Raw genomic sequence first — 27,885 nt, 5'->3', positions numbered from 1 at the left:
GAGGGTTGCTGATTAATTACCTCTCCTGCTGCTGCTGCTGCTGGCTGTCCAGCAGCAGACTGAAGGTGGCTGCTGCTGTGCGCAGGTATATAAAGGCTCAGAGCCTATTATGACACGCGCAGCCAGCGTTCCATTGCCACATTCCGTCTACTGCAGGCGGGATACCTGGATGGCTGAATGTCACTGAGAAGCTCACAGAGACCGCCATAAGCAACAGTTTAAAAGAATGCCACAGACTAATCAACCAAACTTTTTGGGTTGGTTTCTCTTTTATAGTCTGCAGGCATTAAATGAAAGAAGTCAGTGTTCCAGCAGAGGGAGACAACGTTTCAGAAAAGGCATTGTAGCAAACCAAAAAAGAAATTTTAAGCGCAGCAGAGTAACCAGCTCACATACCTGTTAGCTCAGGTGAGTTTAAAAGGCTGCTGTTGATAACAAGGGCATTTGCTAAATAGATGGTGTGTGTGCAACAATATACTGAAAGGTCAATTATATTGTGCAGCTTATCTCACCACCTGTAGTTATTTAGGTGAAAGCTCCAAAATGCTTGCCTAATATGTCTGTTTATCCAAAAGGAAGTATAGAGGGAGAGCTAGATAGATAGCATTGCATTACATTACATTACATGGCAATGCAATGCACAGTTGCTGAAGTTGAACCAAAATGAGCTTGTCATCTGGCTTCTGCAACTTTTAACATGAAAAATCCAATGAGGAGAAGAAAAGCAAAGCCAAAGAGTCCATCCCAAAATCCGACAAACAAGCAAAATGAACAAAAAGCATTGAATTCAATTCTTTCTGATTTTAGAAACTGCATTAAAGAAGGGGTGCACCGGTCCTGGAGATACTGCAATACCAGGTCAATGCGTGGAGTGGACAGAGCAAGCTCTTTTTCCATCTCCCTGTTCTAAAAATCCATTTAATATATGGTCCCCAGATAGGGGACGTATCAGATATTAAACTGATAAGAACAGATACTACACTTGATCTTAGCCAAAAGGCCGAGAAGCGATAACCAGAATTGGTTTCCGACTACGGTGCCACCCAAGGATTCTGAAAAGTCCATTTGTGGAGATGGCCACCTGGACTCCCGTTAAGAAGACATGCTGTCAACCTCTAGATCCCTCACATGCCTGCACTTTTCGGCTTGCTGCTGCTGCAATCCACGCGTTTTAGATCTGCATAACTCCACCTCTTTTAGCACAGTACCCTCAACCCCCGGCTGTTCCCACCCGCCTCAACACCGTTGGAAGGGAGGAGAACCAATTAAGGCGGGGGGGGGGTGGAACGAGCAGCTGTCTACCCTTAGCAGGAGGGTTGCTGATTAATTACCTCTCCTGCTGCTGCTGCTGCTGGCTGTCCAGCAGCAGACTGAAGGTGGCTGCTGCTGTGCGCAGGTATATAAAGGCTCAGAGCCTATTATGACACGCGCAGCCAGCGTTCCATTGCCACATTCCGTCTACTGCAGGCGGGATACCTGGATGGCTGAATGTCACTGAGAAGCTCACAGAGACCGCCATAAGCAACAGTTTAAAATAATGCCACAGACTAATCAACCAAACTTTTTGGGTTGGTTTCTCTTTTATAGTCTGCAGGCATTAAATGAAAGAAGTCAGTGTTCCAGCAGAGGGAGACAACGTTTCAGAAAAGGCATTGTAGCAAACCAAAAAAGAAATTTTAAGCGCAGCAGAGTAACCAGCTCACATACCTGTTAGCTCAGGTGAGTTTAAAAGGCTCCTGTTGATTACAAGGGCATTTGCTAAATAGATGGTGTGTGTGCAACAATATACTGAAAGGTCAATTATATTGTGCAGCTTATCTCACCACCTGTAGTTATTTAGGTGAAAGCTCCAAAATGCTTGCCTAATATGTCTGTTTATCCAAAAGGAAGTATAGAGGGAGAGCTAGATAGATAGCATTGCATTACATTACATTACATGGCAATGCAATGCACAGTTGCTGAAGTTGAACCAAAATGAGCTTGTCATCTGGCTTCTGCAACTTTTAACATGAAAAATCCAATGAGGAGAAGAAAAGCAAAGCCAAAGAGTCCATCCCAAAATCCGACAAACAAGCAAAATGAACAAAAAGCATTGAATTCAATTCTTTCTGATTTTAGAAACTGCATTAAAGAAGGGGTGCACCGGTCCTGGAGATACTGCAATACCAGGTCAATGCGTGGAGTGGACAGAGCAAGCTCTTTTTCCATCTCCCTGTTCTAAAAATCCATTTAATATATGGTCCCCAGATAGGGGACGTATCAGATATTAAACTGATAAGAACAGATACTACACTTGATCTTAGCCAAAAGGCCGAGAAGCGATAACCAGAATTGGTTTCCGACTACGGTGCCACCCAAGGATTCTGAAAAGTCCATTTGTGGAGATGGCCACCTGGACTCCCGTTAAGAAGACATGCTGTCAACCTCTAGATCCCTCACATGCCTGCACTTTTCGGCTTGCTGCTGCTGCAATCCACGCGTTTTAGATCTGCATAACTCCACCTCTTTTAGCACAGTACCCTCAACCCCCGGCTGTTCCCACCCGCCTCAACACCGTTGGAAGGGAGGAGAACCAATTAAGGCGGGGGGGGGGGTGGAACGAGCAGCTGTCTACCCTTAGCAGGAGGGTTGCTGATTAATTACCTCTCCTGCTGCTGCTGCTGCTGGCTGTCCAGCAGCAGACTGAAGGTGGCTGCTGCTGTGCGCAGGTATATAAAGGCTCAGAGCCTATTATGACACGCGCAGCCAGCGTTCCATTGCCACATTCCGTCTACTGCAGGCGGGATACCTGGATGGCTGAATGTCACTGAGAAGCTCACAGAGACCGCCATAAGCAACAGTTTAAAAGAATGCCACAGACTAATCAACCAAACATTTTGGGTTGGTTTCTCTTTTATAGTCTGCAGGCATTAAATGAAAGAAGTCAGTGTTCCAGCAGAGGGAGACAACGTTTCAGAAAAGGCATTGTAGCAAACCAAAAAAGAAATTTTAAGCGCAGCAGAGTAACCAGCTCACATACCTGTTAGCTCAGGTGAGTTTAAAAGGCTGCTGTTGATAACAAGGGCATTTGCTAAATAGATGGTGTGTGTGCAACAATATACTGAAAGGTCAATTATATTGTGCAGCTTATCTCACCACCTGTAGTTATTTAGGTGAAAGCTCCAAAATGCTTGCCTAATATGTCTGTTTATCCAAAAGGAAGTATAGAGGGAGAGCTAGATAGATAGCATTGCATTACATTACATTACATGGCAATGCAATGCACAGTTGCTGAAGTTGAACCAAAATGAGCTTGTCATCTGGCTTCTGCAACTTTTAACATGAAAAATCCAATGAGGAGAAGAAAAGCAAAGCCAAAGAGTCCATCCCAAAATCCGACAAACAAGCAAAATGAACAAAAAGCATTGAATTCAATTCTTTCCGATTTTAGAAACTGCATTAAAGAAGGGGTGCACCGGTTCTGGAGATACTGCAATACCAGGTCAATGCGTGGAGTGGACAGAGCAAGCTCTTTTTCCATCTCCCTGTTCTAAAAATCCATTTAATATATGGTCCCCAGATAGGGGACGTATCAGATATTAAACTGATAAGAACAGATACTACACTTGATCTTAGCCAAAAGGCCGAGAAGCGATAACCAGAATTGGTTTCCGACTACGGTGCCACCCAAGGATTCTGAAAAGTCCATTTGTGGAGATGGCCACCTGGACTCCTGTTAAGAAGACATGCTGTCAACCTCTAGATCCCTCACATGCCTGCACTTTTCGGCTTGCTGCTGCTGCAATCCACGCGTTTTAGATCTGCATAACTCCACCTCTTTTAGCACAGTACCCTCAACCCCCGGCTGTTCCCACCCGCCTCAACACCGTTGGAAGGGAGGAGAACCAATTAAGGCGGGGGGGGGTGGAACGAGCAGCTGTCTACCCTTAGCAGGAGGGTTGCTGATTAATTACCTCTCCTGCTGCTGCTGCTGCTGGCTGTCCAGCAGCAGACTGAAGGTGGCTGCTGCTGTGCGCAGGTATATAAAGGCTCAGAGCCTATTATGACACGCGCAGCCAGCGTTCCATTGCCACATTCCGTCTACTGCAGGCGGGATACCTGGATGGCTGAATGTCACTGAGAAGCTCACAGAGACCGCCATAAGCAACAGTTTAAAAGAATGCCACAGACTAATCAACCAAACTTTTTGGGTTGGTTTCTCTTTTATAGTCTGCAGGCATTAAATGAAAGAAGTCAGTGTTCCAGCAGAGGGAGACAACGTTTCAGAAAAGGCATTGTAGCAAACCAAAAAAGAAATTTTAAGCGCAGCAGAGTAACCAGCTCACATACCTGTTAGCTCAGGTGAGTTTAAAAGGCTGCTGTTGATAACAAGGGCATTTGCTAAATAGATGGTGTGTGTGCAACAATATACTGAAAGGTCAATTATATTGTGCAGCTTATCTCACCACCTGTAGTTATTTAGGTGAAAGCTAAAAAATGCTTGCCTAATATGTCTGTTTATCCAAAAGGAAGTATAGAGGGAGAGCTAGATAGATAGCATTGCATTACATTACATTACATGGCAATGCAATGCACAGTTGCTGAAGTTGAACCAAAATGAGCTTGTCATCTGGCTTCTGCAACTTTTAACATGAAAAATCCAATGAGGAGAAGAAAAGCAAAGCCAAAGAGTCCATCCCAAAATCCGACAAACAAGCAAAATGAACAAAAAGCATTGAATTCAATTCTTTCTGATTTTAGAAACTGCATTAAAGAAGGGGTGCACCGGTCCTGGAGATACTGCAATACCAGGTCAATGCGTGGAGTGGACAGAGCAAGCTCTTTTTCCATCTCCCTGTTCTAAAAATCCATTTAATATATGGTCCCCAGATAGGGGATGTATCAGATATTAAACTGATAAGAACAGATACTACACTTGATCTTAGCCAAAAGGCCGAGAAGCGATAACCAGAATTGGTTTCCGACTACGGTGCCACCCAAGGATTCTGAAAAGTCCATTTGTGGAGATGGCCACCTGGACTCCCGTTAAGAAGACATGCTGTCAACCTCTAGATCCCTCACATGCCTGCACTTTTCGGCTTGCTGCTGCTGCAATCCACGCGTTTTAGATCTGCATAACTCCACCTCTTTTAGCACAGTACCCTCAACCCCCGGCTGTTCCCACCCACCTCAACACCGTTGGAAGGGAGGAGAACCAATTAAGGCGGGGGGGGGGTGGAACGAGCAGCTGTCTACCCTTAGCAGGAGGGTTGCTGATTAATTACCTCTCCTGCTGCTGCTGCTGCTGGCTGTCCAGCAGCAGACTGAAGGTGGCTGCTGCTGTGCGCAGGTATATAAAGGCTCAGAGCCTATTATGACACGCGCAGCCAGCGTTCCATTGCCACATTCCGTCTACTGCAGGCGGGATACCTGGATGGCTGAATGTCACTGAGAAGCTCACAGAGACCGCCATAAGCAACAGTTTAAAAGAATGCCACAGACTAATCAACCAAACTTTTTGGGTTGGTTTCTCTTTTATAGTCTGCAGGCATTAAATGAAAGAAGTCAGTGTTCCAGCAGAGGGAGACAACGTTTCAGAAAAGGCATTGTAGCAAACCAAAAAAGAAATTTTAAGCGCAGCAGAGTAACCAGCTCACATACCTGTTAGCTCAGGTGAGTTTAAAAGGCTGCTGTTGATAACAAGGGCATTTGCTAAATAGATGGTGTGTGTGCAATAATATACTGAAAGGTCAATTATATTGTGCAGCTTATCTCACCACCTGTAGTTATTTAAGTGAAAGCTCCAAAATGCTTGCCTAATATGTCTGTTTATCCAAAAGGAAGTATAGAGGGAGAGCTAGATAGATAGCATTGCATTACATTACATTACATGGCAATGCAATGCACAGTTGCTGAAGTTGAACCAAAATGAGCTTGTCATCTGACTTCTGCAACTTTTAACATGAAAAATCCAATGAGGAGAAGAAAAGCAAAGCCAAAGAGTCCATCCCAAAATCCGACAAACAAGCAAAATGAACAAAAAGCATTGAATTCAATTCTTTCTGATTTTAGAAACTGCATTAAAGAAGGGGTGCACCGGTCCTGGAGATACTGCAATACCAGGTCAATGCGTGGAGTGGACAGAGCAAGCTCTTTTTCCATCTCCCTGTTCTAAAAATCCATTTAATATATGGTCCCCAGATAGGGGACGTATCAGATATTAAACTGATAAGAACAGATACTACACTTGATCTTAGCCAAAAGGCCGAGAAGCGATAGCCAGAATTGGTTTCCGACTACGGTGCCACCCAAGGATTCTGAAAAGTCCATTTGTGGAGATGGCCACCTGGACTCCCGTTAAGAAGACATGCTGTTAACCTCTAGATCCCTCACATGCCTGCACTTTTCGGCTTGCTGCTGCTGCAATCCACGCGTTTTAGATCTGCATAACTCCACCTCTTTTAGCACAGTACCCTCAACCCCCGGCTGTTCCCACCCGCCTCAACACCGTTGGAAGGGAGGAGAACCAATTAAGGCGGGGGGGGGGGTGGAACGAGCAGCTGTCTACCCTTAGCAGGAGGGTTGCTGATTAATTACCTCTCCTGCTGCTGCTGGCTGTCCAGCAGCAGACTGAAGGTGGCTGCTGCTGTGCGCAGGTATATAAAGGCTCAGAGCCTATTATGACACGCGCAGCCAGCGTTCCATTGCCACATTCCGTCTACTGCAGGCGGGATACCTGGATGGCTGAATGTCACTGAGAAGCTCACAGAGACCGCCATAAGCAACAGTTTAAAAGAATGCCACAGACTAATCAACCAAACTTTTTGGGTTGGTTTCTCTTTTATAGTCTGCAGGCATTAAATGAAAGAAGTCAGTGTTCCAGCAGAGGGAGACAACGTTTCAGAAAAGGCATTGTAGCAAACCAAAAAAGAAATTTTAAGCGCAGCAGAGTAACCAGCTCACATACCTGTTAGCTCAGGTGAGTTTAAAAGGCTGCTGTTGATAACAAGGGCATTTGCTAAATAGATGGTGTGTGTGCAACAATATACTGAAAGGTCAATTATATTGTGCAGCTTATCTCACCACCTGTAGTTATTTAGGTGAAAGCTCCAAAATGCTTGCCTAATATGTCTGTTTATCCAAAAGGAAGTATAGAGGGAGAGCTAGATAGATAGCATTGCATTACATTACATTACATGGCAATGCAATGCACAGTTGCTGAAGTTGAACCAAAATGAGCTTGTCATCTGGCTTCTGCAACTTTTAACATGAAAAATCCAATGAGGAGAAGAAAAGCAAAGCCAAAGAGTCCATCCCAAAATCCGACAAACAAGCAAAATGAACAAAAAGCATTGAATTCAATTCTTTCTGATTTTAGAAACTGCATTAAAGAAGGGGTGCACCGGTCCTGGAGATACTGCAATACCAGGTCAATGCGTGGAGTGGACAGAGCAAGCTCTTTTTCCATCTCCCTGTTCTAAAAATCCATTTAATATATGGTCCCCAGATAGGGGACGTATCAGATATTAAACTGATAAGAACAGATACTACACTTGATCTTAGCCAAAAGGCCGAGAAGCGATAACCAGAATTGGTTTCCGACTACGGTGCCACCCAAGGATTCTGAAAAGTCCATTTGTGGAGATGGCCACCTGGACTCCCGTTAAGAAGACATGCTGTCAACCTCTAGATCCCTCACATGCCTGCACTTTTCGGCTTGCTGCTGCTGCAATCCACGCGTTTTAGATCTGCATAACTCCACCTCTTTTAGCACAGTACCCTCAACCCCCGGCTGTTCCCACCCGCCTCAACACCGTTGGAAGGGAGGGGAACCAATTAAGGCGGGGGGGGGGGGTGGAACGAGCAGCTGTCTACCCTTAGCAGGAGGGTTGCTGATTAATTACCTCTCCTGCTGCTGCTGCTGCTGGCTGTCCAGCAGCAGACTGAAGGTGGCTGCTGCTGTGCGCAGGTATATAAAGGCTCAGAGCCTATTATGACACGCGCAGCCAGCGTTCCATTGCCACATTCCGTCTACTGCAGGCGGGATACCTGGATGGCTGAATGTCACTGAGAAGCTCACAGAGACCGCCATAAGCAACAGTTTAAAAGAATGCCACAGACTAATCAACCAAACTTTTTGGGTTGGTTTCTCTTTTATAGTCTGCAGGCATTAAATGAAAGAAGTCAGTGTTCCAGCAGAGGGAGACAACGTTTCAGAAAAGGCATTGTAGCAAACCAAAAAAGAAATTTTAAGCGCAGCAGAGTAACCAGCTCACATACCTGTTAGCTCAGGTGAGTTTAAAAGGCTGCTGTTGATAACAAGGGCATTTGCTAAATAGATGGTGTGTGTGCAACAATATACTGAAAGGTCAATTATATTGTGCAGCTTATCTCACCACCTGTAGTTATTTAGGTGAAAGCTCCAAAATGCTTGCCTAATATGTCTGTTTATCCAAAAGGAAGTATAGAGGGAGAGCTAGATAGATAGCATTGCATTACATTACATTACATGGCAATGCAATGCACAGTTGCTGAAGTTGAACCAAAATGAGCTTGTCATCTGGCTTCTGCAACTTTTAACATGAAAAATCCAATGAGGAGAAGAAAAGCAAAGCCAAAGAGTCCATCCCAAAATCCGACAAACAAGCAAAATGAACAAAAAGCATTGAATTCAATTCTTTCTGATTTTAGAAACTGCATTAAAGAAGGGGTGCACCGGTCCTGGAGATACTGCAATACCAGGTCAATGCGTGGAGTGGACAGAGCAAGCTCTTTTTCCATCTCCCTGTTCTAAAAGCCATTTAATATATGGTCCCCAGATAGGGGACGTATCAGATATTAAACTGATAAGAACAGATACTACACTTGATCTTAGCCAAAAGGCCGAGAAGCGATAACCAGAATTGGTTTCCGACTACGGTGCCACCCAAGGATTCTGAAAAGTCCATTTGTGGAGATGGCCACCTGGACTCCCGTTAGGAAGACATGCTGTCAACCTCTAGATCCCTCACATGCCTGCACTTTTCGGCTTGCTGCTGCTGCAATCCACGCGTTTTAGATCTGCATAACTCCACCTCTTTTAGCACAGTACCCTCAACCCCCGGCTGTTCCCACCCGCCTCAACACCGTTGGAAGGGAGGAGAAACAATTAAGGCGGGGGGGGGGGGGTGGAACGAGCAGCTGTCTACCCTTAGCAGGAGGGTTGCTGATTTATTACCTCTCCTGCTGCTGCTGCTGCTGGCTGTCCAGCAGCAGACTGAAGGTGGCTGCTGCTGTGCGCAGGTATATAAAGGCTCAGAGCCTATTATGACACGCGCAGCCAGCGTTCCATTGCCACATTCCGTCTACTGCAGGCGGGATACCTGGATGGCTGAATGTCACTGAGAAGCTCACAGAGACCGCCATAAGCAACAGTTTAAAAGAATGCCACAGACTAATCAACCAAACTTTTTGGGTTGGTTTCTCTTTTATAGTCTGCAGGCATTAAATGAAAGAAGTCAGTGTTCCAGCAGAGGGAGACAACGTTTCAGAAAAGGCATTGTAGCAAACCAAAAAAGAAATTTTAAGCGCAGCAGAGTAACCAGCTCACATACCTGTTAGCTCAGGTGAGTTTAAAAGGCTGCTGTTGATAACAAGGGCATTTGCTAAATAGATGGTGTGTGTGCAACAATATACTGAAAGGTCAATTATATTGTGCAGCTTATCTCACCACCTGTAGTTATTTAGGTGAAAGCTCCAAAATGCTTGCCTAATATGTCTGTTTATCCAAAAGGAAGTATAGAGGGAGAGCTAGATAGATAGCATTGCATTACATTACATTACATGGCAATGCAATGCACAGTTGCTGAAGTTGAACCAAAATGAGCATGTCATCTGGCTTCTGCAACTTTTAACATGAAAAATCCAATGAGGAGAAGAAAAGCAAAGCCAAAGAGTCCATCCCAAAATCCGACAAACAAGCAAAATGAACAAAAAGCATTGAATTCAATTCTTTCTGATTTTAGAAACTGCATTAAAGAAGGGGTGCACCGGTCCTGGAGATACTGCAATACCAGGTCAATGCGTGGAGTGGACAGAGCAAGCTCTTTTTCCATCTCCCTGTTCTAAAAATCCATTTAATATATGGTCCCCAGATAGGGGACGTATCAGATATTAAACTGATAAGAACAGATACTACACTTGATCTTAGCCAAAAGGCCGAGAAGCGATAACCAGAATTGGTTTCCGACTACGGTGCCACCCAAGGATTCTGAAAAATCCATTTGTGGAGATGGCCACCTGGACTCCCGTTAAGAAGACATGCTGTCAACCTCTAGATCCCTCACATGCCTGCACTTTTCGGCTTGCTGCTGCTGCAATCCACGCGTTTTAGATCTGCATAACTCCACCTCTTTTAGCACAGTACCCTCAACCCCCGGCTGTTCCCACCCGCCTCAACACCGTTGGAAGGGAGGAGAACCAATTAAGGCGGGGGGGGGGGTGGAACGAGCAGCTGTCTACCCTTAGCAGGAGGGTTGCTGATTAATTACCTCTCCTGCTGCTGCTGCTGCTGGCTGTCCAGCAGCAGACTGAAGGTGGCTGCTGCTGTGCGCAGGTATATAAAGGCTCAGAGCCTATTATGACACGCGCAGCCAGCGTTCCATTGCCACATTCCGTCTACTGCAGGCGGGATACCTGGATGGCTGAATGTCACTGAGAAGCTCACAGAGACCGCCATAAGCAACAGTTTAAAAGAATGCCACAGACTAATCAACCAAACTTTTTGGGTTGGTTTCTCTTTTATAGTCTGCAGGCATTAAATGAAAGAAGTCAGTGTTCCAGCAGAGGGAGACAACGTTTCAGAAAAGGCATTGTAGCAAACCAAAAAAGAAATTTTAAGCGCAGCAGAGTAACCAGCTCACATACCTGTTAGCTCAGGTGAGTTTAAAAGGCTGCTGTTGATAACAAGGGCATTTGCTAAATAGATGGTGTGTGTGCAACAATATACTGAAAGGTCAATTATATTGTGCAGCTTATCTCACCACCTGTAGTTATTTAGGTGAAAGCTCCAAAATGCTTGCCTAATATGTCTGTTTATCCAAAAGGAAGTATAGAGGGAGAGCTAGATAGATAGCATTGCATTACATTACATTACATGGCAATGCAATGCACAGTTGCTGAAGTTGAACCAAAATGAGCTTGTCATCTGGCTTCTGCAACTTTTAACATGAAAAATCCAATGAGGAGAAGAAAAGCAAAGCCAAAGAGTCCATCCCAAAATCCGACAAACAAGCAAAATGAACAAAAAGCATTGAATTCAATTCTTTCTGATTTTAGAAACTGCATTAAAGAAGGGGTGCACCGGTCCTGGAGATACTGCAATACCAGGTCAATGCGTGGAGTGGACAGAGCAAGCTCTTTTTCCATCTCCCTGTTCTAAAAATCCATTTAATATATGGTCCCCAGATAGGGGACGTATCAGATATTAAACTGATAAGAACAGATACTACACTTGATCTTAGCCAAAAGGCCGAGAAGCGATAACCAGAATTGGTTTCCGACTACGGTGCCACCCAAGGATTCTGAAAAGTCCATTTGTGGAGATGGCCACCTGGACTCCCGTTAAGAAGACATGCTGTCAACCTCTAGATCCCTCACATGCCTGCACTTTTCGGCTTGCTGCTGCTGCAATCCACGCGTTTTAGATCTGCATAACTCCACCTCTTTTAGCACAGTACCCTCAACCCCCGGCTGTTCCCACCCGCCTCAACACCGTTGGAAGGGAGGAGAACCAATTAAGGCGGGGGGGGGGGTGGAACGAGCAGCTGTCTACCCTTAGCAGGAGGGTTGCTGATTAATTACCTCTCCTGCTGCTGCTGCTGCTGGCTGTCCAGCAGCAGACTGAAGGTGGCTGCTGCTGTGCGCAGGTATATAAAGGCTCAGAGCCTATTATGACACGCGCAGCCAGCGTTCCATTGCCACATTCCGTCTACTGCAGGCGGAATACCTGGATGGCTGAATGTCACTGAGAAGCTCACAGAGACCGCCATAAGCAACAGTTTAAAAGAATGCCACAGACTAATCAACCAAACTTTTTGGGTTGGTTTCTCTTTTATAGTCTGCAGGCATTAAATGAAAGAAGTCAGTGTTCCAGCAGAGGGAGACAACGTTTCAGAAAAGGCATTGTAGCAAACCAAAAAAGAAATTTTAAGCGCAGCAGAGTAACCAGCTCACATACCTGTTAGCTCAGGTGAGTTTAAAAGGCTGCTGTTGATAACAAGGGCATTTGCTAAATAGATGGTGTGTGTGCAACAATATACTGAAAGGTCAATTATATTGTGCAGCTTATCTCACCACCTGTAGTTATTTAGGTGAAAGCTCCAAAATGCTTGCCTAATATGTCTGTTTATCCAAAAGGAAGTATAGAGGGAGAGCTAGATAGATAGCATTGCATTACATTACATTACATGGCAATGCAATGCACAGTTGCTGAAGTTGAACCAAAATGAGCTTGTCATCTGGCTTCTGCAACTTTTAGCATGAAAAATCCAATGAGGAGAAGAAAAGCAAAGCCAAAGAGTCCATCCCAAAATCTGACAAACAAGCAAAATGAACAAAAAGCATTGAATTCAATTCTTTCTGATTTTAGAAACTGCATTAAAGAAGGGGTGCACCGGTCCTGTAGATACTGCAATACCAGGTCAATGCGTGGAGTGGACAGAGCAAGCTCTTTTTCCATCTCCCTGTTCTAAAAATCCATTTAATATATGGTCCCCAGATAGGGGACGTATCAGATATTAAACTGATAAGAACAGATACTACACTTGATCTTAGCCAAAAGGCCGAGAAGCGATAACCAGAATTGGTTTCCGACTACGGTGCCACCCAAGGATTCTGAAAAGTCCATTTGTGGAGATGGCCACCTGGACTCCCGTTAAGAAGACATGCTGTCAACCTCTAGATCCCTCACATGCCTGCACTTTTCGGCTTGCTGCTGCTGCAATCAACGCGTTTTAGATCTGCATAACTCCACCTCTTTTAGCACAGTACCCTCAACCCCCGGCTGTTCCCACCCGCCTCAACACCGTTGGAAGGGAGGAGTACCAATTAAGGCGGGGGGGGTGGAACGAGCAGCTGTCTACCCTTAGCAGGAGGGTTGCTGATTAATTACCTCTCCTGCTGCTGCTGCTGCTGGCTGTCCAGCAGCAGACTGAAGGTGGCTGCTGCTGTGCGCATGTATATAAAGGCTCAGAGCCTATTATGACACGCGCAGCCAGCATTCCATTGCCACATTCCGTCTACTGCAGGCGGGATACCTGGATGGCTGAATGTCACTGAGAAGCTCACAGAGACCGCCATAAGCAACAGTTTAAAAGAATGCCACAGACTAATCAACCAAACTTTTTGGGTTGGTTTCTCTTTTATAGTCTGCAGGCATTAAATGAAAGAAGTCAGTGTTCCAGCAGAGGGAGACAACGTTTCAGAAAAGGCATTGTAGCAAACCAAAAAAGAAATTTTAAGCGCAGCAGAGTAACCAGCTCACATACCTGTTAGCTCAGGTGAGTTTAAAAGGCTGCTGTTGATAACAAGGGCATTTGCTAAATAGATGGTGTGTGTGCAACAATATACTGAAAGGTCAATTATATTGTGCAGCTTATCTCACCACCTGTAGTTATTTAGGTGAAAGCTCCAAAATGCTTGCCTAATATGTCTGTTTATCCAAAAGGAAGTATAGAGGGAGAGCTAGATAGATAGCATTGCATTACATTACATTACATGGCAATGCAATGCACAGTTGCTGAAGTTGAACCAAAATGAGCTTGTCATCTGGCTTCTGCAACTTTTAACATGAAAAATCCAATGAGGAGAAGAAAAGCAAAGCCAAAGAGTCCATCCCAAAATCCAACAAACAAGCAAAATGAACAAAAAGCATTGAATTCAATTCTTTCTGATTTTAGAAACTGCATTAAAGAAGGGGTGCACCGGTCCTGGAGATACTGCAATACCAGGTCAATGCGTGGAGTGGACAGAGCAAGCTCTTTTTCCATCTCCCTGTTCTAAAAATCCATTTAATATATGGTCCCCAGATAGGGGACGTATCAGATATTAAACTGATAAGAACAGAATTTTTTTTTTTTTATTGAATATATCTTTTATTAGCACAAAAAAATAAGTTAACAGACAGTGTACAGTGCCGCAGCCCAGTACACACAGAATTCTACATCATATTTACATAGCATGAGGATACGACGCACTAACTAGACACATCACACCCCTATGCTACACAAAACACTCAATCTGAAAGAAAAAGCATGTCAATCAATACAGTACGACGAACCGTGAAAAGGGATGGGGATTGGGAAAAAGGGGATGGGGAGGGGAAAATCACAGGCCCGAAGCTTTATTGAAAGACAAGACACATAAGGGGAGAGGGGGAGGAGGGGTTTAGTCCTCATCCTCGTCCTCCGGACTGTCCACGATGGAATAGTCTCTGAGCAGGCTGTGGATCAGCCTGCGGCAGTCCTGGATGGACATCCTCTCCCTCCTCAAGATGAGCCGGTTCCTGGCGACCCAAACGGCATCCTTGAAGCAGTTCATAAGGCGCCAAGCCTCCTGGATGGCTCCGACGGTATGAACCCCAGGGAAGAGTCCGTAAAACACAGAATGGTGCGATAGGCTCGCCCTGGGGACAGAGTTCCTCAGGTCGTCCTCAAGGGCAGTCAACAGGCGCTGTGCAAATCCGCAGTCCCAAAAAGTGTGCAAAGATGTTTCCTCCACGAAGGGGCACCTTTGGCAGTACCGGGTCTTGCACAGGTTCCGGGCATGCATGAATGACCGGACGGGCAGTCCGCCCTGAATCGCCATCCACGACAAGTCCTTGTGCCCGTTGGTCAGCCTGTCAGACGACACATTTGTCCACACAGTCTCCAGCGTGTCCTGGTGAAGTCCTGTGATGTTCTCCACGTCATCCTTGGCTCTGATGAGCTTGTGGATAGTTTTGGGCTTCCACAAGTCGGGCTTGAGTCCCTCCAGTTGATGTTCCCCCACAAATCGAACGACGTCTCCGTAGAACCATGGCGTCGTCCAGTTGTAGGGGAAGGAGCTGTCCCACTTGTCCCAGCCGAGTCGCCTCCAAAGAGGAAGCAGGAAGAAGCGAGACATGGACCTGCCCGCGGAGCCATTCTTGACTTGCAAAGTCCGGCGGACACAATCACACACAAAAGAGGATCGCAGGAGGGTGGGGATATCTGGAACGCCCTTCCCACCCTTGCGAGGCTCCTTGTACATGACGGCCCGCCTGACTCTGTCCATCTTGGATCCCCAGACAAAGTGAAACACTGTCCTGGTAATGGCCCTGCACACAGTGACGTGTGGGGGCCAGGCCTGCGCCGTGTACTGCAAGACGGGCAGGACCTCATTACGCAGGACGAGTGCCTTACCCTCACAAGTGAGGTGTCTGAGGCTCCAGAGTCCGATCCGTTGCTTCACCTTGGCCAAGCGTTCTTGCCAGGACTTGAGGGCCGCTCCTTCCTTCCCGAACCAGACTCCCAGCACCTTGAGGAAATCCGGTTGAATGTTGAAGGGGAAGGGGGCGGAGGAGGCCGGCTGCCAATCCCCGAAGAGCATGGCTTCCGACTTCCTGCAGTTGACTTTGGCCCCTGAAGCCCGGCCGAACCTCTCACACGTCTGGACGAGGGCGTCGACTGAACCACGATCAGCGCAGAAGACGGTGACGTCGTCCATGTAGAGCGAGCACTTGACCTCGTGTCGTCCCGGACCCGGTGCGGTGATCCCTCTGATCTCTCCATTCTGCCGGATAGCCTCTGCTAAGAGTTCTATAACACAAACAAAAAGAAGAGGTGATAGAGGGCAGCCTTGTCTGACCCCAGAGAGGACAGGGAAGGGGTCAGTCTTCCAGCCGTTCACCAACACCGAGCTGTGGATATCAAAATACATCAGACGGACATACGAACAAAACATGTTACCCAAACCTAACCGGTGCAGAGCTCGGCCCATGAACTCGTGGGAAACCCGGTCGAAGGCCTTCTACTGATCCAAGGAGACCAGGGCCGCGTGTGCGCGGCGGACCTTGATGTACTCGACCGTGTCCCGCACGAGAGCGAGGCTGTCTGCGATGCGACGTCCAGGGATGCCGCAGGTCTGGTCCGGGTGGATAATCCGTCCGATGACCGTCTTAAGTCGTGTCGCCATCGTCTTGGCCAGGATCTTGTAGTCCACGTTGAGCAGAGTGATGGGACGCCAATTCCTCAGGTCGCACCTCTCTCCCTTCCGCTTGTACAGGATCGTGACCATTCCTTCCCTCAAAGATGGAGGCATTCTACCCTCCACCACCATCTCCTCGTACAGGTCCAACAGGTCCGGACAGATGAGGTCTCCCAGCGCTACATAGAGCTCCGCTGGAAGACCATCACTGCCCGGGGTCCTGCCGGTCCTAAAGGATTTAGCGGCAGAGAGCAATTCGCCCACCATCAGAGGTTTGTCCAAGGCTGCCGTGCCTGCAGGATCAAGATGGTTAGTGATACCTGACAGGAACTTATCAGCAGCGTCGGGGTCGGTAGTCTTGTGGGAGTAGAGTTCGCTGTAGAAGTCGCTGACGACCCTCATCACGTCCTCCTTCCCACGTCGCATGTTTCCGCTCTCGTCTCGCAGCTCGTTCAGGGGCGTGTAACCGGCATGAAGTTTCCTGAAAAAGAATGAGTTACATTTCTCACCCTTCTCCAGATTCTCCACTTTGGAACGGAAGACGATTCGCTTGGACTCCTCCTCAAAGTGCCTTTTCAGGGTCTTCTTGGTCTCCTCCAGCTCCTCCCTCACGTCCCAGCCGCAGTGAAGAAGGTCCTGCAGCGACCGCAGCTCGCGCTGCAGCCCTCTGAAGTCCCTCCTCTTCTCACACGCCTGTTGTCGACCCTTGGCCTGAAAGAAACAGCGAAACTCAAGTTTAACATATTCCCACCAATCAGAGACTGTTTGGAAGCTACCCTTGTAGGACTGCCACATTGCGTAGGCTGCTCTCAGCTCCTCCACGACTTCATCCTGAGCCAGCAGAGCACAATTCAGCTTCCAGGAGCCGGGGCCGGACGGAAAACCGTCGCCGAGGACACCTTGTAAGTGAATGGCTCTGTGGTCGGAGAAGAAGCAGGGGACCATCGAGTGCCTACTCTGCCTGACTGCCCGAGAGGTGAACACAAAGTCAATCCTGGAGCGGAGTGAGCCATCGGGTCGGCTCCACGAATAGTTTGTGGAGCCTCTCCCCATGGAGCCCACCACGTCCTGAAGAGAGGCCTCGGTTACCATCTCGATGAGCAGCTTGGACGTGATGTCCAACTTGGCAGATGTGCCAGAACTACGACCATCCTCCTCGATGGGGCAGTTGAAATCCCCGGCCATCACTAAGGTCCTGGTGGTGGCAAGCTGAAGCCGCAGGGTCTGGAAAAGCTCCAAACGCTCATTCTTCAGTGGGGACGCATACACGTTGATGAACCTGACAGGTTCTCCCGCCCAGTTGCCATCTACAACAAGAGCCCTGCCGCAGATGAGCTCCTGGACGGACTCAAGCGTGAATGCGCCCCCCCTGATCAGAATTGCGACCCCCGCAGACTTGCAGTCACCCCCACCGGACCAGTAGGATGGACCGTGGGACCACTCCCTGGCCAGATGTTTGAAGGACCTAGAGGAGGGAAGGGAACATTCCTGCAACATATAAACATCACACAACTGGGAAGTAAGGAAGGCATAAATAGTCTGACGTCTGAACTTGTCCTTGATGCTCCTGACATTAATGGAAAATAAGTTAATATTAGCCATCATGTAGGGAAAAAAGAAAAAGTTAGCGCAGGCAATACACCTTAGTTACCACTCCGGTCGGGTGGTCCCTCGTCGGTGTTGACTGCTGGTGACGGGATCACCAGCAGGCCCTCTTCCTCCATCTGGTCAAGCAGCGCGGCCTCGATCTCGGCGACCACCAGTTCCTCCTCTTCTGGCTCGGCCACCAGGGTCTCAACCATGTGCTCCATCTCTTCTGGCTCAGGGAGGGTATCCTCCTTTTCGCCTACGAAATCCAGAATCTTCTTTTTGGAGGATTCAGTAGCAGGGCTGTCCTCCACCTTCCTCTTTCCCCGAGTTGGAACTGGGGAGACAAGAAGGGGAAAATCCTCCTCGGAATAGATAGCGGCAGGTGGAGGAAAGGTTAATTCCACCGCTACCATGGTCTGGGGAGGGAGAGTGGCTGCCGGGGCAGGGGAAAGGACACCTGCTGAGGAGTAGGGGAAGGAGGAAGAGGAAGTGGAATCCTCAGCAGGGGTGGCCGGGGTGGGGGGGGATTGGACAGGGGTGGCAGGGGGAGGGATCGAGAGAGGGGTGACAGAACTCTTACCCTCCTTTGACTTTTTCTTCTGCTTCGGAGCTGCTGGGACCGTCGCTGCGGCTTTGGCCACCGACTCCTTGACCGCTTTGGCCTTGGTCGTCTCGGCCTTGGCCGCTGGGGCCTTGGTCGTCGCGTCCTTGACCTTCACAGGCCTGGTCGTCGGGGCCTTGTCCTCCGGAGCAGGGGTCGTCGCAACCACCGATGCCCAGGATCTCTCACGCTTGGGGCAATCCTTGTACAGATGAGCCGCCAGCCCACACAGGTTGCAGGACGTCTTCTTCGGGCAGTCCTTCGAGCTGTGTCCCGTCACTCGACAAATCCTGCAGGCATCCTCCTTGCAGTTTTTCATCTCGTGGCCGTTCTTGCCGCATCTCCTGCAGTTCCGCGGCATGTCCGGGTAATAGATGAGGCCGTAGGAGTTGCCCAGGGAGAATGTCGGGGGCAGGTGCCGAAGTCCGTCTGAGTACGCCAGGTCCCTGTGAAGTCTAACGGTCACCGACCACTTACCTGTCCAGAAGCCGAGTCCATTCAGGATGTGACAGGGTTCCTTCACAACCAAACAGAAGCGTCTCAGGAAGGTACAGATGTCTTGGCCTGGGGTGTGCGGGTTGCGCATGGAGACCGTGATCCTCCTTTCGTCCCTCTGGATAGGGCAGCTACCTGTAAAGGCAGAGAAAGAATTATCCGGTCCTTTTGCGCTTACCATTTCCCAGAACCTCCTGCAGGTGTTCACAGTGGCGAAGGTGACGAAGAAGATCCCCGTCAAGAAGGTCTGGATGCTGAGGGTGTCCGACCTGGAGAAGCCTCGATCCAGCAGCATCTTCTGGCAGAACAGGTCCGAGGACATGTCCGGCACCCTCCCATCCACTTCCTTCAGCTTCAGGGCCACCGTCTGCCGCATCCATGGCTCCAGGACTGGAGCTTCGTGGCGGGGCTTCTGGGGTCCCTTCTGCTGGCCATTCGTGGAGGCAGAGTCCTTGGGGTCAGAATCGGCTCCTGGCTGGGCCCTCCTGGCTGTCCCCGGCTCCAGGCCTTCCTCGCAGCGCTTGCCATGGCTTTCCTCCTGCAGTTACTTCTTGGAGCTGGATCTGGAACTCTTCCCGGAATGGGTGGAGCTATGCAGATTCTTCTCCCGTCGTGTTCTGGACAAATTCCCCGAAAGGTCTTTGTCTCGATGATTTTCTTCCTCGAAGATTCCACAGGACAGCCCAATTCTTCTCCGAGTCTTCGTCTTCTTCTGGATTCTTTAGAGCTTCTTCCTCCCACCGATATCCGCCTTCCTTCTCCGATGTCAGCTGGGCTCCGAAGCTCTTCTCCTTCTGAGTTCGATCGCTCTCGTCAAGTGTAGATCGTAGCTCTTGTGTTCTTAAAAGAACAGATACTACACTTGATCTTAGCCAAAAGGCCGAGAAGCGATAACCAGAATTGGTTTCCGACTACGGTGCCACCCAAGGATTCTGAAAAGTCCATTTGTGGAGATGGCCACCTGGACTCCCATTAAGAAGACATGCTGTCAACCTCTAGATCCCTCACATGCCTGCACTTTTCGGCTTGCTGCTGCTGCAATCCACGCGTTTTAGATCTGCATAACTCCACCTCTTTTAGCACAGTACCCTCAACCCCCGGCTGTTCCCACCCGCCTCAACACCGTTGGAAGGGAGGAGAACCAATTAAGGCGGGGGGGGGGGTGGAACGAGCAGCTGTCTACCCTTAGCAGGAGGGTTGCTGATTAATTACCTCTCCTGCTGCTGCTGCTGCTGGCTGTCCAGCAGCAGACTGAAGGTGGCTGCTGCTGTGCGCAGGTATATAAAGGCTCAGAGCCTATTATGACACGCGCAGCCAGCGTTCCATTGCCACATTCCGTCTACTGCAGGCGGGATACCTGGATGGCTGAATGTCACTGAGAAGCTCACAGAGACCGCCATAAGCAACAGTTTAAAAGAATGCCACAGACTAATCAACCAAACTTTTTGGGTTGGTTTCTCTTTTATAGTCTGCAGGCATTAAATGAAAGAAGTCAGTGTTCCAGCAGAGGGAGACAACGTTTCAGAAAAGGCATTGTAGCAAACCAAAAAAGAAATTTTAAGCGCAGCAGAGTAACCAGCTCACATACCTGTTAGCTCAGGTGAGTTTAAAAGGCTGCTGTTGATAACAAGGGCATTTGCTAAATAGATGGTGTGTGTGCAACAATATACTGAAAGGTCAATTATATTGTGCAGCTTATCTCACCACCTGTAGTTATTTAGGTGAAAGCTCCAAAATGCTTGCCTAATATGTCTGTTTATCCAAAAGGAAGTATAGAGGGAGAGCTAGATAGATAGCATTGCATTACATTACATTACATGGCAATGCAATGCACAGTTGCTGAAGTTGAACCAAAATGAGCTTGTCATCTGGCTTCTGCAACTTTTAACATGAAAAATCCAATGAGGAGAAGAAAAGCAAAGCCAAAGAGTCCATCCCAAAATCCGACAAACAAGCAAAATGAACAAAAAGCATTGAATTCAATTCTTTCTGATTTTAGAAACTGCATTAAAGAAGGGGTGCACCGGTCCTGGAGATACTGCAATACCAGGTCAATGCGTGGAGTGGACAGAGCAAGCTCTTTTTCCATCTCCCTGTTCTAAAAATCCATTTAATATATGGTCCCCAGATAGGGGACGTATCAGATATTAAACTGATAAGAACAGATACTACACTTGATCTTAGCCAAAAGGCCGAGAAGCGATAACCAGAATTGGTTTCCGACTACGGTGCCACCCAAGGATTCTGAAAAGTTCATTTGTGGAGATGGCCACCTGGACTCCCGTTAAGAAGACATGCTGTCAACCTCTAGATCCCTCACATGCCTGCACTTTTCGGCTTGCTGCTGCTGCAATCCACGCGTTTTAGATCTGCATAACTCCACCTCTTTTAGCACAGTACCCTCAACCCCCGGCTGTTCCCACCCGCCTCAACACCGTTGGAAGGGAGGAGAACCAATTAAGGCGGGGGGGGGGGGGTGGAACGAGCAGCTGTCTACCCTTAGCAGGAGGGTTGCTGATTAATTACCTCTCCTGCTGCTGCTGCTGCTGGCTGTCCAGCAGCAGACTGAAGGTGGCTGCTGCTGTGCGCAGGTATATAAAGGCTCAGAGCCTATTATGACACGCGCAGCCAGCGTTCCATTGCCACATTCCGTCTACTGCAGGCGGGATACCTGGATGGCTGAATGTCACTGAGAAGCTCACAGAGACCGCCATAAGCAACAGTTTAAAAGAATGCCACAGACTAATCAACCAAACTTTTTGGGTTGGTTTCTCTTTTATAGTCTGCAGGCATTAAATGAAAGAAGTCAGTGTTCCAGCAGAGGGAGACAACGTTTCAGAAAAGGCATTGTAGCAAACCAAAAAAGAAATTTTAAGCGCAGCAGAGTAACCAGCTCACATACCTGTTAGCTCAGGTGAGTTTAAAAGGCTGCTGTTGATAACAAGGGCATTTGCTAAATAGATGGTGTGTGTGCAACAATATACTGAAAGGTCAATTATATTGTGCAGCTTATCTCACCACCTGTAGTTATTTAGGTGAAAGCTCCAAAATGCTTGCCTAATATGTCTGTTTATCCAAAAGGAAGTATAGAGGGAGAGCTAGATAGATAGCATTGCATTACATTACATTACATGGCAATGCAATGCACAGTTGCTGAAGTTGAACCAAAATGAGCTTGTCATCTGGCTTCTGCAACTTTTAACATGAAAAATCCAATGAGGAGAAGAAAAGCAAAGCCAAAGAGTCCATCCCAAAATCCGACAAACAAGCAAAATGAACAAAAAGCATTGAATTCAATTCTTTCTGATTTTAGAAACTGCATTAAAGAAGGGGTGCACCGGTCCTGGAGATACTGCAATACCAGGTCAATGCGTGGAGTGGACAGAGCAAGCTCTTTTTCCATCTCCCTGTTCTAAAAATCCATTTAATATATGGTCCCCAGATAGGGGACGTATCAGATATTAAACTGATAAGAACAGATACTACACTTGATCTTAGCCAAAAGGCCGAGAAGCGATAACCAGAATTGGTTTCCGACTACGGTGCCACCCAAGGATTCTGAAAAGTCCATTTGTGGAGATGGCCACCTGGACTCCCGTTAAGAAGACATGCTGTCAACCTCTAGATCCCTCACATGCCTGCACTTTTCGGCTTGCTGCTGCTGCAATCCACGCGTTTTAGATCTGCATAACTTCACCTCTTTTAGCACAGTACCCTCAACCCCCGGCTGTTCCCACCCGCCTCAACACCGTTGGAAGGGAGGAGAACCAATTAAGGCGGGGGGGGGGTGGAACGAGCAGCTGTCTACCCTTAGCAGGAGGGTTGCTGATTAATTACCTCTCCTGCTGCTGCTGCTGCTGGCTGTCCAGCAGCAGACTGAAGGTGGCTGCTGCTGTGCGCAGGTATATAAAGGCTCAGAGCCTATTATGACACGCGCAGCCAGCGTTCCATTGCCACATTCCGTCTACTGCAGGCGGGATACCTGGATGGCTGAATGTCACTGAGAAGCTCACAGAGACCGCCATAAGCAACAGTTTAAAAGAATGCCACAGACTAATCAACCAAACTTTTTGGGTTGGTTTCTCTTTTATAGTCTGCAGGCATTAAATGAAAGAAGTCAGTGTTCCAGCAGAGGGAGACAACGATTCAGAAAAGGCATTGTAGCAAACCAAAAAAGAAATTTTAAGCGCAGCAGAGTAACCAGCTCACATACCTGTTAGCTCAGGTGAGTTTAAAAGGCTGCTGTTGATAACAAGGGCATTTGCTAAATAGATGGTGTGTGTGCAACAATATACTGAAAGGTCAATTATATTGTGCAGCTTATCTCACCACCTGTAGTTATTTAGGTGAAAGCTCCAAAATGCTTGCCTAATATGTCTGTTTATCCAAAAGGAAGTATAGAGGGAGAGCTAGATAGATAGCATTGCATTACATTACATTACATGGCAATGCAATGCACAGTTGCTGAAGTTGAACCAAAATGAGCTTGTCATCTGGCTTCTGCAACTTTTAACATGAAAAATCCAATGAGGAGAAGAAAAGCAAAGCCAAAGAGTCCATCCCAAAATCCGACAAACAAGCAAAATGAACAAAAAGCATTGAATTCAATTCTTTCTGATTTTAGAAACTGCATTAAAGAAGGGGTGCACCGGTCCTGGAGATACTGCAATACCAGGTCAATGCGTGGAGTGGACAGAGCAAGCTCTTTTTCCATCTCCCTGTTCTAAAAATCCATTTAATATATGGTCCCCAGATAGGGGACGTATCAGATATTAAACTGATAAGAACAGATACTACACTTGATCTTAGCCAAAAGGCCGAGAAGCGATAACCAGAATTGGTTTCCGACTACGGTGCCACCCAAGGATTCTGAAAAGTCCATTTGTGGAGATGGCCACCTGGACTCCCGTTAAGAAGACATGCTGTCAACCTCTAGATCCCTCACATGCCTGCACTTTTCGGCTTGCTGCTGCTGCAATCCACGCGTTTTAGATCTGCATAACTCCACCTCTTTTAGCACAGTACCCTCAACCCCCGGCTGTTCCCACCCGCCTCAACACCGTTGGAAGGGAGGAGAACCAATTAAGGCGGGGGGGGGGGTGGAACGAGCAGCTGTCTACCCTTAGCAGGAGGGTTGCTGATTAATTACCTCTCCTGCTGCTGCTGCTGCTGGCTGTCCAGCAGCAGACTGAAGGTGGCTGCTGCTGTGCGCAGGTATATAAAGGCTCAGAGCCTATTATGACACGCGCAGCCAGCGTTCCATTGCCACATTCCGTCTACTGCAGGCGGGATACCTGGATGGCTGAATGTCACTGAGAAGCTCACAGAGACCGCCATAAGCAACAGTTTAAAAGAATGCCACAGACTAATCAACCAAACTTTTTGGGTTGGTTTCTCTTTTATAGTCTGCAGGCATTAAATGAAAGAAGTCAGTGTTCCAGCAGAGGGAGACAACGTTTCAGAAAAGGCATTGTAGCAAACCAAAAAAGAAATTTTAAGCGCAGCAGAGTAACCAGCTCACATACCTGTTAGCTCAGGTGAGTTTAAAAGGCTGCTGTTGATAACAAGGGCATTTGCTAAATAGATGGTGTGTGTGCAACAATATACTGAAAGGTCAATTATATTGTGCAGCTTATCTCACCACCTGTAGTTATTTAGGTGAAAGCTCCAAAATGCTTGCCTAATATGTCTGTTTATCCAAAAGGAAGTATAGAGGGAGAGCTAGATAGATAGCATTGCATTACATTACATTACATGGCAATGCAATGCACAGTTGCTGAAGTTGAACCAAAATGAGCTTGTCATCTGGCTTCTGCAACTTTTAACATGAAAAATCCAATGAGGAGAAGAAAAGCAAAGCCAAAGAGTCCATCCCAAAATCCGACAAACAAGCAAAATGAACAAAAAGCATTGAATTCAATTCTTTCTGATTTTAGAAACTGCATTAAAGAAGGGGTGCACCGGTCCTGGAGATACTGCAATACCAGGTCAATGCGTGGAGTGGACAGAGCAAGCTCTTTTTCCATCTCCCTGTTCTAAAAATCCATTTAATATATGGTCCCCAGATAGGGGACGTATCAGATATTAAACTGATAAGAACAGATACTACACTTGATCTTAGCCAAAAGGCCGAGAAGCGATAACCAGAATTGGTTTCCGACTACGGTGCCACCCAAGGATTCTGAAAAGTCCATTTGTGGAGATGGCCACCTGGACTCCCGTTAAGAAGACATGCTGTCAACCTCTAGATCCCTCACATGCCTGCACTTTTCGGCTTGCTGCTGCTGCAATCCACGCGTTTTAGATCTGCATAACTCCACCTCTTTTAGCACAGTACCCTCAACCCCCGGCTGTTCCCACCCGCCTCAACACCGTTGGAAGGGAGGAGAACCAATTAAGGCGGGGGGGGCGGTGGAACGAGCAGCTGTCTACCCTTAGCAGGAGGGTTGCTGATTAATTACCTCTCCTGCTGCTGCTGCTGGCTGTCCAGCAGCAGACTGAAGGTGGCTGCTGCTGTGCGCAGGTATATAAAGGCTCAGAGCCTATTATGACACGCGCAGCCAGCGTTCCATTGCCACATTCCGTCTACTGCAGGCGGGATACCTGGATGGCTGAATGTCACTGAGAAGCTCACAGAGACCGCCATAAGCAACAGTTTAAAAGAATGCCACAGACTAATCAACCAAACTTTTTGGGTTGGTTTCTCTTTTATAGTCTGCAGGAATTAAATGAAAGAAGTCAGTGTTCCAGCAGAGGGAGACAACGTTTCAGAAAAGGCATTGTAGCAAACCAAAAAAGAAATTTTAAGCGCAGCAGAGTAACCAGCTCACATACCTGTTAGCTCAGGTGAGTTTAAAAGGCTGCTGTTGATAACAAGGGCATTTGCTAAATAGATGGTGTGTGTGCAACAATATACTGAAAGGTCAATTATATTGTGCAGCTTATCTCACCACCTGTAGTTATTTAGGTGAAAGCTCCAAAATGCTTGCCTAATATGTCTGTTTATCCAAAAGGAAGTATAGAGGGAGAGCTAGATAGATAGCATTGCATTACATTACATTACATGGCAATGCAATGCACAGTTGCTGAAGTTGAACCAAAATGAGCTTGTCATCTGGCTTCTGCAACTTTTAACATGAAAAATCCAATGAGGAGAAGAAAAGCAAAGCCAAAGAGTCCATTACAAAATCCGACAAACAAGCAAAATGAACAAAAAGCATTGAATTCAATTCTTTCTGATTTTAGAAACTGCATTAAAGAAGGGGTGCACCGGTCCTGGAGATACTGCAATACCAGGTCAATGCGTGGAGTGGACAGAGCAAGCTCTTTTTCCATCTCCCTGTTCTAAAAATCCATTTAATATATGGTCCCCAGATAGGGGACGTATCAGATATTAAACTGATAAGAACAGATACTACACTTGATCTTAGCCAAAAGGCCGAGAAGCGATAACCAGAATTGGTTTCCGACTACGGTGCCACCCAAGGATTCTGAAAAGTCCATTTGTGGAGATGGCCACCTGGACTCCCGTTAAGAAGACATGCTGTCAACCTCTAGATCCCTCACATGCCTGCACTTTTCGGCTTGCTGCTGCTGCAATCCACGCGTTTTAGATCTGCATAACTCCACCTCTTTTAGCACAGTACCCTCAACCCCCGGCTGTTCCCACCCGCCTCAACACCGTTGGAAGGGAGGAGAACCAATTAAGGCGGGGGGGGGTGGAACGAGCAGCTGTCTACCCTTAGCAGGAGGGTTGCTGATTAATTACCTCTCCTGCTGCTGCTGCTGCTGGCTGTCCAGCAGCAGACTGAAGGTTGCTGCTGCTGTGCGCAGGTATATAAAGGCTCAGAGCCTATTATGACACGCGCAGCCAGCGTTCCATTGCCACATTCCGTCTACTGCAGGCGGGATACCTGGATGGCTGAATGTCACTGAGAAGCTCACAGAGACCGCCATAAGCAACAGTTTAAAAGAATGCCACAGACTAATCAACCAAACTTTTTGGGTTGGTTTCTCTTTTATAGTCTGCAGGCATTAAATGAAAGAAGTCAGTGTTCCAGCAGAGGGAGACAACGTTTCAGAAAAGGCATTGTAGCAAACCAAAAAAGAAATTTTAAGCGCAGCAGAGTAACCAGCTCACATACCTGTTAGCTCAGGTGAGTTTAAAAGGCTGCTGTTGATAACAAGGGCATTTGCTAAATAGATGGTGTGTGTGCAACAATATACTGAAAGGTCAATTATATTGTGCAGCTTATCTCACCACCTGTAGTTATTTAGGTGAAAGCTCCAAAATGCTTGCCTAATATGTCTGTTTATCCAAAAGGAAGTATAGAGGGAGAGCTAGATAGATAGCATTGCATTACATTACATTACATGGCAATGCAATGCACAGTTGCTGAAGTTGAACCAAAATGAGCTTGTCATCTGGCTTCTGCAACTTTTAACATGAAAAATCCAATGAGGAGAAGAAAAGCAAAGCCAAAGAGTCCATCCCAAAATCCGACAAACAAGCAAAATGAACAAAAAGCATTGAATTCAATTCTTTCTGATTTTAGAAACTGCATTAAAGAAGGGGTGCACCGGTCCTGGAGATACTGCAATACCAGGTCAATGCGTGGAGTGGACAGAGCAAGCTCTTTTTCCATCTCCCTGTTCTAAAAATCCATTTAATATATGGTCCCCAGATAGGGGACGTATCAGATATTAAACTGATAAGAACAGATACTACACTTGATCTTAGCCAAAAGGCCGAGAAGCGATAACCAGAATTGGTTTCCGACTACGGTGCCACCCAAGGATTCTGAAAAGTCCATTTGTGGAGATGGCCTCCTGGACTCCCGTTAAGAAGACATGCTGTCAACCTCTAGATCCCTCACATGCCTGCACTTTTCGGCTTGCTGCTGCTGCAATCCACGCGTTTTAGATCTGCATAACTCCACCTCTTTTAGCACAGTACCCTCAACCCCCGGCTGTTCCCACCCGCCTCAACACCGTTGGAAGGGAGGAGAACCAATTAA

General features: G+C 47.3%; 16 non-coding genes and 2 pseudogenes across 16 annotated transcripts; all 18 read right to left on the bottom strand.

Moving 5' to 3' along the window:
• Positions 1 to 821: 821 nt before the first annotated feature.
• Positions 822 to 1,012, bottom strand: LOC141237507 (U2 spliceosomal RNA). Its single transcript, XR_012303041.1, has one exon. It is a non-coding gene; the product is annotated as a U2 spliceosomal RNA (small nuclear RNA).
• A 1,120-nt stretch (positions 1,013 to 2,132) lies between these two features.
• On the bottom strand, positions 2,133 to 2,323 carry LOC141237506 (U2 spliceosomal RNA). Its single transcript, XR_012303040.1, has one exon. It is a non-coding gene; the product is annotated as a U2 spliceosomal RNA (small nuclear RNA).
• Positions 2,324 to 3,444: 1,121 nt separating this feature from the next.
• LOC141237915 (U2 spliceosomal RNA) lies at positions 3,445 to 3,635 on the bottom strand. Its single transcript, XR_012303436.1, has one exon. It is a non-coding gene; the product is annotated as a U2 spliceosomal RNA (small nuclear RNA).
• Positions 3,636 to 4,754: 1,119 nt separating this feature from the next.
• LOC141237896 (U2 spliceosomal RNA) lies at positions 4,755 to 4,945 on the bottom strand. Its single transcript, XR_012303417.1, has one exon. It is a non-coding gene; the product is annotated as a U2 spliceosomal RNA (small nuclear RNA).
• A 1,120-nt stretch (positions 4,946 to 6,065) lies between these two features.
• LOC141237504 (U2 spliceosomal RNA) lies at positions 6,066 to 6,256 on the bottom strand. Its single transcript, XR_012303038.1, has one exon. It is a non-coding gene; the product is annotated as a U2 spliceosomal RNA (small nuclear RNA).
• A 1,115-nt stretch (positions 6,257 to 7,371) lies between these two features.
• LOC141237503 (U2 spliceosomal RNA) lies at positions 7,372 to 7,562 on the bottom strand. Its single transcript, XR_012303037.1, has one exon. It is a non-coding gene; the product is annotated as a U2 spliceosomal RNA (small nuclear RNA).
• A 1,122-nt stretch (positions 7,563 to 8,684) lies between these two features.
• On the bottom strand, positions 8,685 to 8,874 carry LOC141237404 (U2 spliceosomal RNA). Its single transcript, XR_012302953.1, has one exon. It is a non-coding gene; the product is annotated as a U2 spliceosomal RNA (small nuclear RNA).
• Positions 8,875 to 9,997: 1,123 nt separating this feature from the next.
• On the bottom strand, positions 9,998 to 10,188 carry LOC141237502 (U2 spliceosomal RNA). The gene has a single exon (XR_012303036.1). It is a non-coding gene; the product is annotated as a U2 spliceosomal RNA (small nuclear RNA).
• Positions 10,189 to 11,309: 1,121 nt separating this feature from the next.
• Positions 11,310 to 11,500, bottom strand: LOC141237501 (U2 spliceosomal RNA). The gene has a single exon (XR_012303035.1). It is a non-coding gene; the product is annotated as a U2 spliceosomal RNA (small nuclear RNA).
• A 1,121-nt stretch (positions 11,501 to 12,621) lies between these two features.
• On the bottom strand, positions 12,622 to 12,812 carry LOC141237925 (U2 spliceosomal RNA). Its single transcript, XR_012303445.1, has one exon. It is a non-coding gene; the product is annotated as a U2 spliceosomal RNA (small nuclear RNA).
• A 1,118-nt stretch (positions 12,813 to 13,930) lies between these two features.
• On the bottom strand, positions 13,931 to 14,131 carry LOC141237420 (U2 spliceosomal RNA; annotated as a pseudogene).
• Positions 14,132 to 19,662: 5,531 nt separating this feature from the next.
• Positions 19,663 to 19,760, bottom strand: LOC141237427 (U2 spliceosomal RNA; annotated as a pseudogene).
• A 1,121-nt stretch (positions 19,761 to 20,881) lies between these two features.
• On the bottom strand, positions 20,882 to 21,072 carry LOC141237500 (U2 spliceosomal RNA). The gene has a single exon (XR_012303034.1). It is a non-coding gene; the product is annotated as a U2 spliceosomal RNA (small nuclear RNA).
• Positions 21,073 to 22,195: 1,123 nt separating this feature from the next.
• Positions 22,196 to 22,386, bottom strand: LOC141237499 (U2 spliceosomal RNA). The gene has a single exon (XR_012303033.1). It is a non-coding gene; the product is annotated as a U2 spliceosomal RNA (small nuclear RNA).
• A 1,120-nt stretch (positions 22,387 to 23,506) lies between these two features.
• Positions 23,507 to 23,697, bottom strand: LOC141237498 (U2 spliceosomal RNA). The gene has a single exon (XR_012303032.1). It is a non-coding gene; the product is annotated as a U2 spliceosomal RNA (small nuclear RNA).
• A 1,121-nt stretch (positions 23,698 to 24,818) lies between these two features.
• On the bottom strand, positions 24,819 to 25,009 carry LOC141237497 (U2 spliceosomal RNA). The gene has a single exon (XR_012303031.1). It is a non-coding gene; the product is annotated as a U2 spliceosomal RNA (small nuclear RNA).
• Positions 25,010 to 26,127: 1,118 nt separating this feature from the next.
• Positions 26,128 to 26,318, bottom strand: LOC141237496 (U2 spliceosomal RNA). Its single transcript, XR_012303030.1, has one exon. It is a non-coding gene; the product is annotated as a U2 spliceosomal RNA (small nuclear RNA).
• A 1,119-nt stretch (positions 26,319 to 27,437) lies between these two features.
• LOC141237495 (U2 spliceosomal RNA) lies at positions 27,438 to 27,628 on the bottom strand. The gene has a single exon (XR_012303029.1). It is a non-coding gene; the product is annotated as a U2 spliceosomal RNA (small nuclear RNA).
• Positions 27,629 to 27,885: the final 257 nt, after the last annotated feature.

Source organism: Phyllobates terribilis, unplaced genomic scaffold (assembly GCF_046119375.1).
Source record: "Phyllobates terribilis strain yellow unplaced genomic scaffold, ASM4611937v1 Scaffold_734__1_contigs__length_741531, whole genome shotgun sequence".
NCBI classification, from domain to species: Eukaryota; Metazoa; Chordata; class Amphibia; order Anura; family Dendrobatidae; genus Phyllobates; species Phyllobates terribilis.
This window is presented reverse-complemented; position numbering and strand designations above follow the sequence as displayed.